The following is a 6302-nucleotide window of genomic DNA, read 5'->3' as shown; positions in this document are numbered from 1 at the left end:
CACCCCACCCCGCTTCCCCCCCGGTCCCGACCCCGCGCCCTGGCTTCTCCGATCGGCGATCCTTAAAGGCTGGAGCAGGGGCTGCCCCAGCCAATAGGCCACCCCCCCTCCTTCCTAGAGAGCCCCTCGCCCCCGCCCAGCCCCTTCCGGAGAAAACCCCTCTTCCCCGTTCCGGAGTTACTTTTTGTCCGGTGGGAAAATGCTACCTTCCCTTAAAGGGACCCCCTCCCCTTTTAGAAAACACAGGGTCTCGGTGGTCTCCAGGGTTCCAGGGGAGTGTGTGTGTGTGTGTGTATGTGTGTGTGTGCACTCTTTGCTCTCTGGACATTGGATAGGACCTTTTTTTGTTTGTTTTTTGTTTGTTTTTGTTTTTCCCTATAGTAAGCATAAGGGAATGCACTGTGGTCAGAACTTAAAGTCACCCTCTGCACAGCCGGTGGCCCATGCCTATAATCCTAGCTACCCAGGAGGCTAAGATCTGAGGATCACGGTTCAAAGCCAGCCTGGGCATGGAAAGTCCAAGAGACTCTGCTTCCCAATGAACCACCAGAAAATCAGAAGTGGCGCTGTAGCTCAAGTGGTAGAGCACTAGCCTTGAGCTGAAGAGCTCAGGGTCAGCGCCCAGGCCCAGAGTTCAAGCCCCACCCCCAACAACAACAACAACAAAAAGTTGGTTAGCTTTGGACAAGGGTTTGTAAGTATGGGTTAATGAGAATAATGGTACTCAACTCCTAGGGGGTGGGTACTGTGAGTAAAGACTGTAAAGTACTTGAAGCACAATGTGTTATAAATTTAGCTGTTAATATGAGTAGAATAATATTCCTACTACTTAATTCATTAATAATTCCACTCATATTAATTTGAATCCTCTGTCTCAAAGATTCGTTAAATACCTCTCCAACTTTAAAATGAAGCAGTGAGTAACCCCACCCCCCTCATGGCTCATTGGCCTTAGTTGTGGTTGTAAGACCCTATCAAATATTGCAAACGGCTCAATGATTAGGAAGTAAGAAACCTACTAGCAGGTGGGGAAAGATATGAGTGAAGGGGATCTGAGTCCACAGTCATGGCAGTGCTCAGAGGGCCACTGAGTTTGGGACAGGGTTGAGGTGAATTGAGAATAAAGAAGTGGAGGCCAAAGAAAAACCCTTTTCTTCTTTGCTTTAAGGCATTCTGCTTGAAGTTTTAGAACTGAGAAACAAATCACATTGTACACATAAGAAAACAAGTCCACAGGGGAGCTGTGGTTGCCTGGCATTGGTGGTTCAGGCCTGTAAAGCTAGCTATTAAGAAGGTCTGAAGATCAAGGTTTGAAGCAAGACCAGACAGAAGACTCCTTGCAGCTCTTATCTCCAATTAATCACCATCAAAAAGCTGGAAGTGAAGCTGTGGCTCAAGTCATAGAGCATCAGCCTTGAGCAGAAAAAGCTATGCAATAGGGCTCTAGTCCTGAGTTAAAGCCCCAGTGTATGTGTGTACACACACACACACACACACACACACACACACACACGGAGTCATGTATTACTGAGGAACCAGAGGTGGGTTTTTTTGTTTGTTCATTTGTTTCTATGTTATCTCTTCTGTACTTACATTTCTAGGGTCCCATCAATTCTGGCCAAGTGATTCAAGACTATAATCACTACTTGATGTAGTTTGGAATTAGATTTCAAAAGTTAATGAAATAAAACAAGCAATAAATTTGCACACACTTGTAATAAATGACTAATAATGTTTGAATTCTTTGGAAATTATTACCCTTTGATAACCTAAACACTGTTTGACTCTAGTAAAATATTCATAACACAAATATTAAGGTCCTCACTGTAGACATGTATAGGTGGACATAGGGAATATATTGCACTGGGAAGGTGGTTCAGTGGTAGAGTGCTTGCCTTGCATGCATGAGGCCCTGGGTTTGATTCCTCAGCACCACATAAGCAGAAAAAGCCAGAAGTGGTGCTGTGGCTCAAGTGGTAGAGCCCTAGCCTTGAGCTGAAGAGCTGAGGGACAGTGCCTAGGCCCAGACTTCAGGCCCCACGACCAACCAAAAAAAAATGACATTATTCTTGTATAAATTACCAAATTTTTATTCTTATTTCTTGATTTTGGACATATTTGAAATGACATGCATATATATATGCATATGATATATATGACATATAAATAGTTTTTTCCTAAATTAAATGGAATATTTTGATGCTGAATTTGCTTCAGTTTTATCAACATCCATTAACATTGTCATCAAGAAGTTGAAAACAAGTTATATTATTTTCATAGTGGTCTTCTCCACAACTTTTTAGATCCTGAAAGTATTCTTTGTGTTTAAATGTTTTTATTGCTTAGCTATAATTTTAAGACATTTTCATTCTTTAAATGCAGTCTTCCACCATAAATTTCTAGAATCATGTTCTGAATAATGAATGCATGTTCATTAATTACAATGTAATTAAATGTAATTAAATACATAATTAATTCTTATACTGGGATCCCAAATTTGTGGGATATTTTTAGCCATCTACATATTTTTAGCCTTTGTTATGTTTATTTCAAGGAGGCCTTTATTTTTTCTTTTATAACTTATGTTAAAATCTATTAAATTATTTAAATTTTTATACAAGCACAGCCTTAAGTATATAAGGGGTTATTTTTTGGAAACTAGCAGAAAATTACAAGTGTGAATTTGCTATAAGAAAAGCACCTTGGGATGTCAGTAATACTTTGTATCACAGAAAGTCAGAATATGTAAAACTTATATGACTAGTGGAAGAGCGGTATTTTCCCCCTTTAGCAGCCAATTGAAATCAGTGAACTCTACCCATGTTGAATAGCCTAAAGTTACAAGATAGACACTGAATACCAGAAAAGACTTTGGAAAATCAATTAATAAATTCATCCTCCTCCTAGAAGCAATAAAATGGCATTTCCACTCCAGTGTGGTCAGTCTCAATTCCTCTTCTTTTTTTAAAATTTTATTTTATTGTAAAGATGCTGTACAGAGGGATTACAGTTACATGATAAGATAATGAGTACATTTCTTGTCAAACATTGATACTCCCTCCTTTTTCTCCTACTATCCTATCCCTCCCCCACCTCCTCTAGTCTTTCCTGACTCTAGAAGTTGTAAAATTCATTTCCAACACAGTGTCTTGTGAATATCATTTTTGCAGTGGGTCATCCTGTGTCCTTGTTTCAGCATTTTGTTATTCCCCTCCCTCTCCCCAAATTAGATAAATGTATTTACAAGATGCAGGGTACCAAAATAAAATACAGTGACAATATGGGATATACCATAGGAGGAAGAACATACAAAAGAAACCAAAACAATCACATAGTACATTAAAAACAACAACGACAAAGAAAAACATCTTGTGTTCATATCTTGGAGTTCATTTCATTTAGCATCATCTTTTTTTTTGGCGATTAGCATCATCTTTTATGGTCATATGTACATAGCTTTTGAACTTTTCTGCTCATCTGATAAGATTATCCTAGACGTATAATAATTACTGCAAATAAGGGAAACCATGGGACCTATCTTTCTTTGGGTTTGGCTCACTTCACAATATGAATTTTTTCAATTTCTCTTCTTACTAAAGCTTTTACTCCTAGAATAAATTCTGTCTCTTGGACTAATTGTCATGCACTGATTTTTTAACCCTTAACATATCATTTATTCCACATGTTTACAGCACCACTGTATTCCATATATTAAGAAAAACATACTCTAGTGTGTGGAACTTTGGATCAGAACTCAAAAGACCTGCCCTTTTCTGTTCTTTAAGAAGGTTGGTAGTACATTGACCATAGGCAGGTGACTTGCTTTCTTAGAAGCCTTGTTTTCTTTTATTCTTCTATTAAGGGTCTTACTTGTCCCAGCCCTTTCCTGAGGTTGTTGTGAAAGCAAAATTATATGCTTTTAGAAATAAAACTGTAACTAATAAAGTTTTATTGAGTGTCAGAGGTGAAGTGATAGATCTGCCAATGCAGGGTAATATGGGGTATGGGGGTTGCTTCCTTTATACAGTGCTACAGCAGTGTTTCTGTGGGATATGCACTCACTTTCTATCACCACACACCTACTACCCCCTGTTTTAGAGAAAGTGACCAAACATTTTTATTTGCAAAATTCAACACTGAACGCTGACCTTTACAACAATCCTTTGGCCTTTACAATAAGCTCTAATGTTTTGCTTGTTTTACTCCAGTTTGATTCATGTTTTATCAAGTGACAGTGTATCCACACCTAGAAAAAGCCCACTTTACAGGCTGACCTTGATAATCAAGTGGTCACCATAAAATTCAATTTAGGATTTAGCATATCCGCTTGGTATGTTCACATACCTGCGTGATGTTTTCAGATCCCTTAGTACGGCATATTCTCTCCACTTTGTAGCTAGAAAACAGGATACTCAAAATGTATTGTGACACTTTCTGCAAAATACAAGGCACAAGGAGCCATTGGGTTTTCCCATAATGCCTTATGACTGAAACAAAGATTACAAATGATGTGCTTCTACTTTTATCTTTCAAAGGCTTCCTATCACATACAAGAACATAGCCAAACACAGTTCTTGGCAGTAGAATTGTAATAGCTATATTTACATGATCTGGCCCTAGTTAAATGTCCATTATTACTTCCCACCTCCTCCTTCCCCCAGCACGCTCCAATCATGCTATCTTATTACCATCCCTCAAATACAACAAGTGATTTCTCATTACAGGGGCTTTGGCACTTGCTCTCCAGCCACAATAGAGATCTTTGCACAAGTGCTTCAGGCTTCACTATGACACCTATCCTTCATTTTTCCATGCAGATTTCACTTCCTTTGGAAGTCTTTCTAAGATATTTATTCATTTTTATTTTTGAACGCATATTGGGTTACAAGTTCTATATCAGCTGATGTCTTTTCCCTTCTCTTTTGTATTTGTGGCAGCTGGGAAACAGAAAAGTTTGTTGTCAATATCTGTGAAAGGAATGATGTGACCAAACTCTGGCATCGGATTTCTCATAGCCTAAGTTGGGCTAGTAGCAGAATTCTCCCGTGCTTTTTGCTTTGAAGTAGCAGAAAAGGTGATTATGTGGCCCACTTGGGAGTGGCCTGTAAATTTGAAAGTACCATGTGCCAGTCAGAAAACTAATTTTGTCATTCTAAAGAACTCAAAATTTTACCTCAAGAATGTTCTAGAGTCAGCAGACTTAGAGAATTTATCAGTTTAGTTAGAAAATTTTAGTAAGATACCTTGCATTGGAGCATTAACCTGACTTCCCTTGGGAAGGAAACAAGTCTTGGAGCAAATGACATTGCAATGAATATCCTTTAATTTGAAGACATCCTGCTTTTAAAATGAAAAGTGCCTAGGATAGTCATTTTTTTCTAGCATGCAAATAATCAGCCCCAACCCACTAATAAACTCATGTTCTGTACTAGCTGAATCAAATAGTAAGAATCTGGACTTTTGGATCATGAGTGGACACCTCCATATTCTAAATTCATCCTCATCATTCCTGAATCCACTTCCATTAAGTCTATACCCAAGGATTGGTCACTTTTTTTTAAACAATCAAATCTTTTGTTGCTGCTGCTTAAAGAGCCCATTTCTTCAGAAGTCATCTTCCTGGCCTTCTCTAAGTCATTAAATTCCAAGCCATATCACTTATATAAACATAAACATAACTGAGCAAATCCAAAGCTTACTCAGTCATCCCTAACTGATTGGAATTTCCCAAATCGTTCATTTCCTTCAAAGTTGCAGGATTAGATATTAGTGATTAATCATTTCAATAACTATTATTATTTGAATAGTTGCTAGGTACCAGTATGTCTTGATTCAATTGTTCCACTCCAGCTATTACTAAGACAATTAATTTTGAGCACAGATAATTTGACAGGACCTTGACTTAGCTCAGTTTGGTATGTGAATTGTTTTAGTTAGTCTTATTAGGTTTGTTATGTTTTCTTTTTAGCTCAATTAGTTATTTTTTCTTCTTAGCTCTAATACCTTTGTTATGTGCTTGCCCATGCATCTACTTTGAAACATGCAACCGGTAAGCAGAAAAATGTTATCATGAAATATGGTAACACTGAAAAATTGGGGATAAGCTGTAAATATTTCCTTTTATCATTCTTTGGAGAAACAATGCTAAAATGCATTTTATACTCTTCATGGATTCCCCAGACACACTGACTCCCATTTGCCCAGAGTGGTAGCAAGCTAAATAACATATTCTCTGATTGGCTTTTTTTTTTCATGTTTAACTGTTCCTATTCTCAATCTCTTTTTTTAGAGAACATTTCCCA

Source organism: Dipodomys ordii, unplaced genomic scaffold (assembly GCF_000151885.1).
Source record: "Dipodomys ordii isolate 6190 unplaced genomic scaffold, Dord_2.0 Scaffold46, whole genome shotgun sequence".
NCBI classification, from domain to species: Eukaryota; Metazoa; Chordata; class Mammalia; order Rodentia; family Heteromyidae; genus Dipodomys; species Dipodomys ordii.
This window is presented reverse-complemented; position numbering follows the sequence as displayed.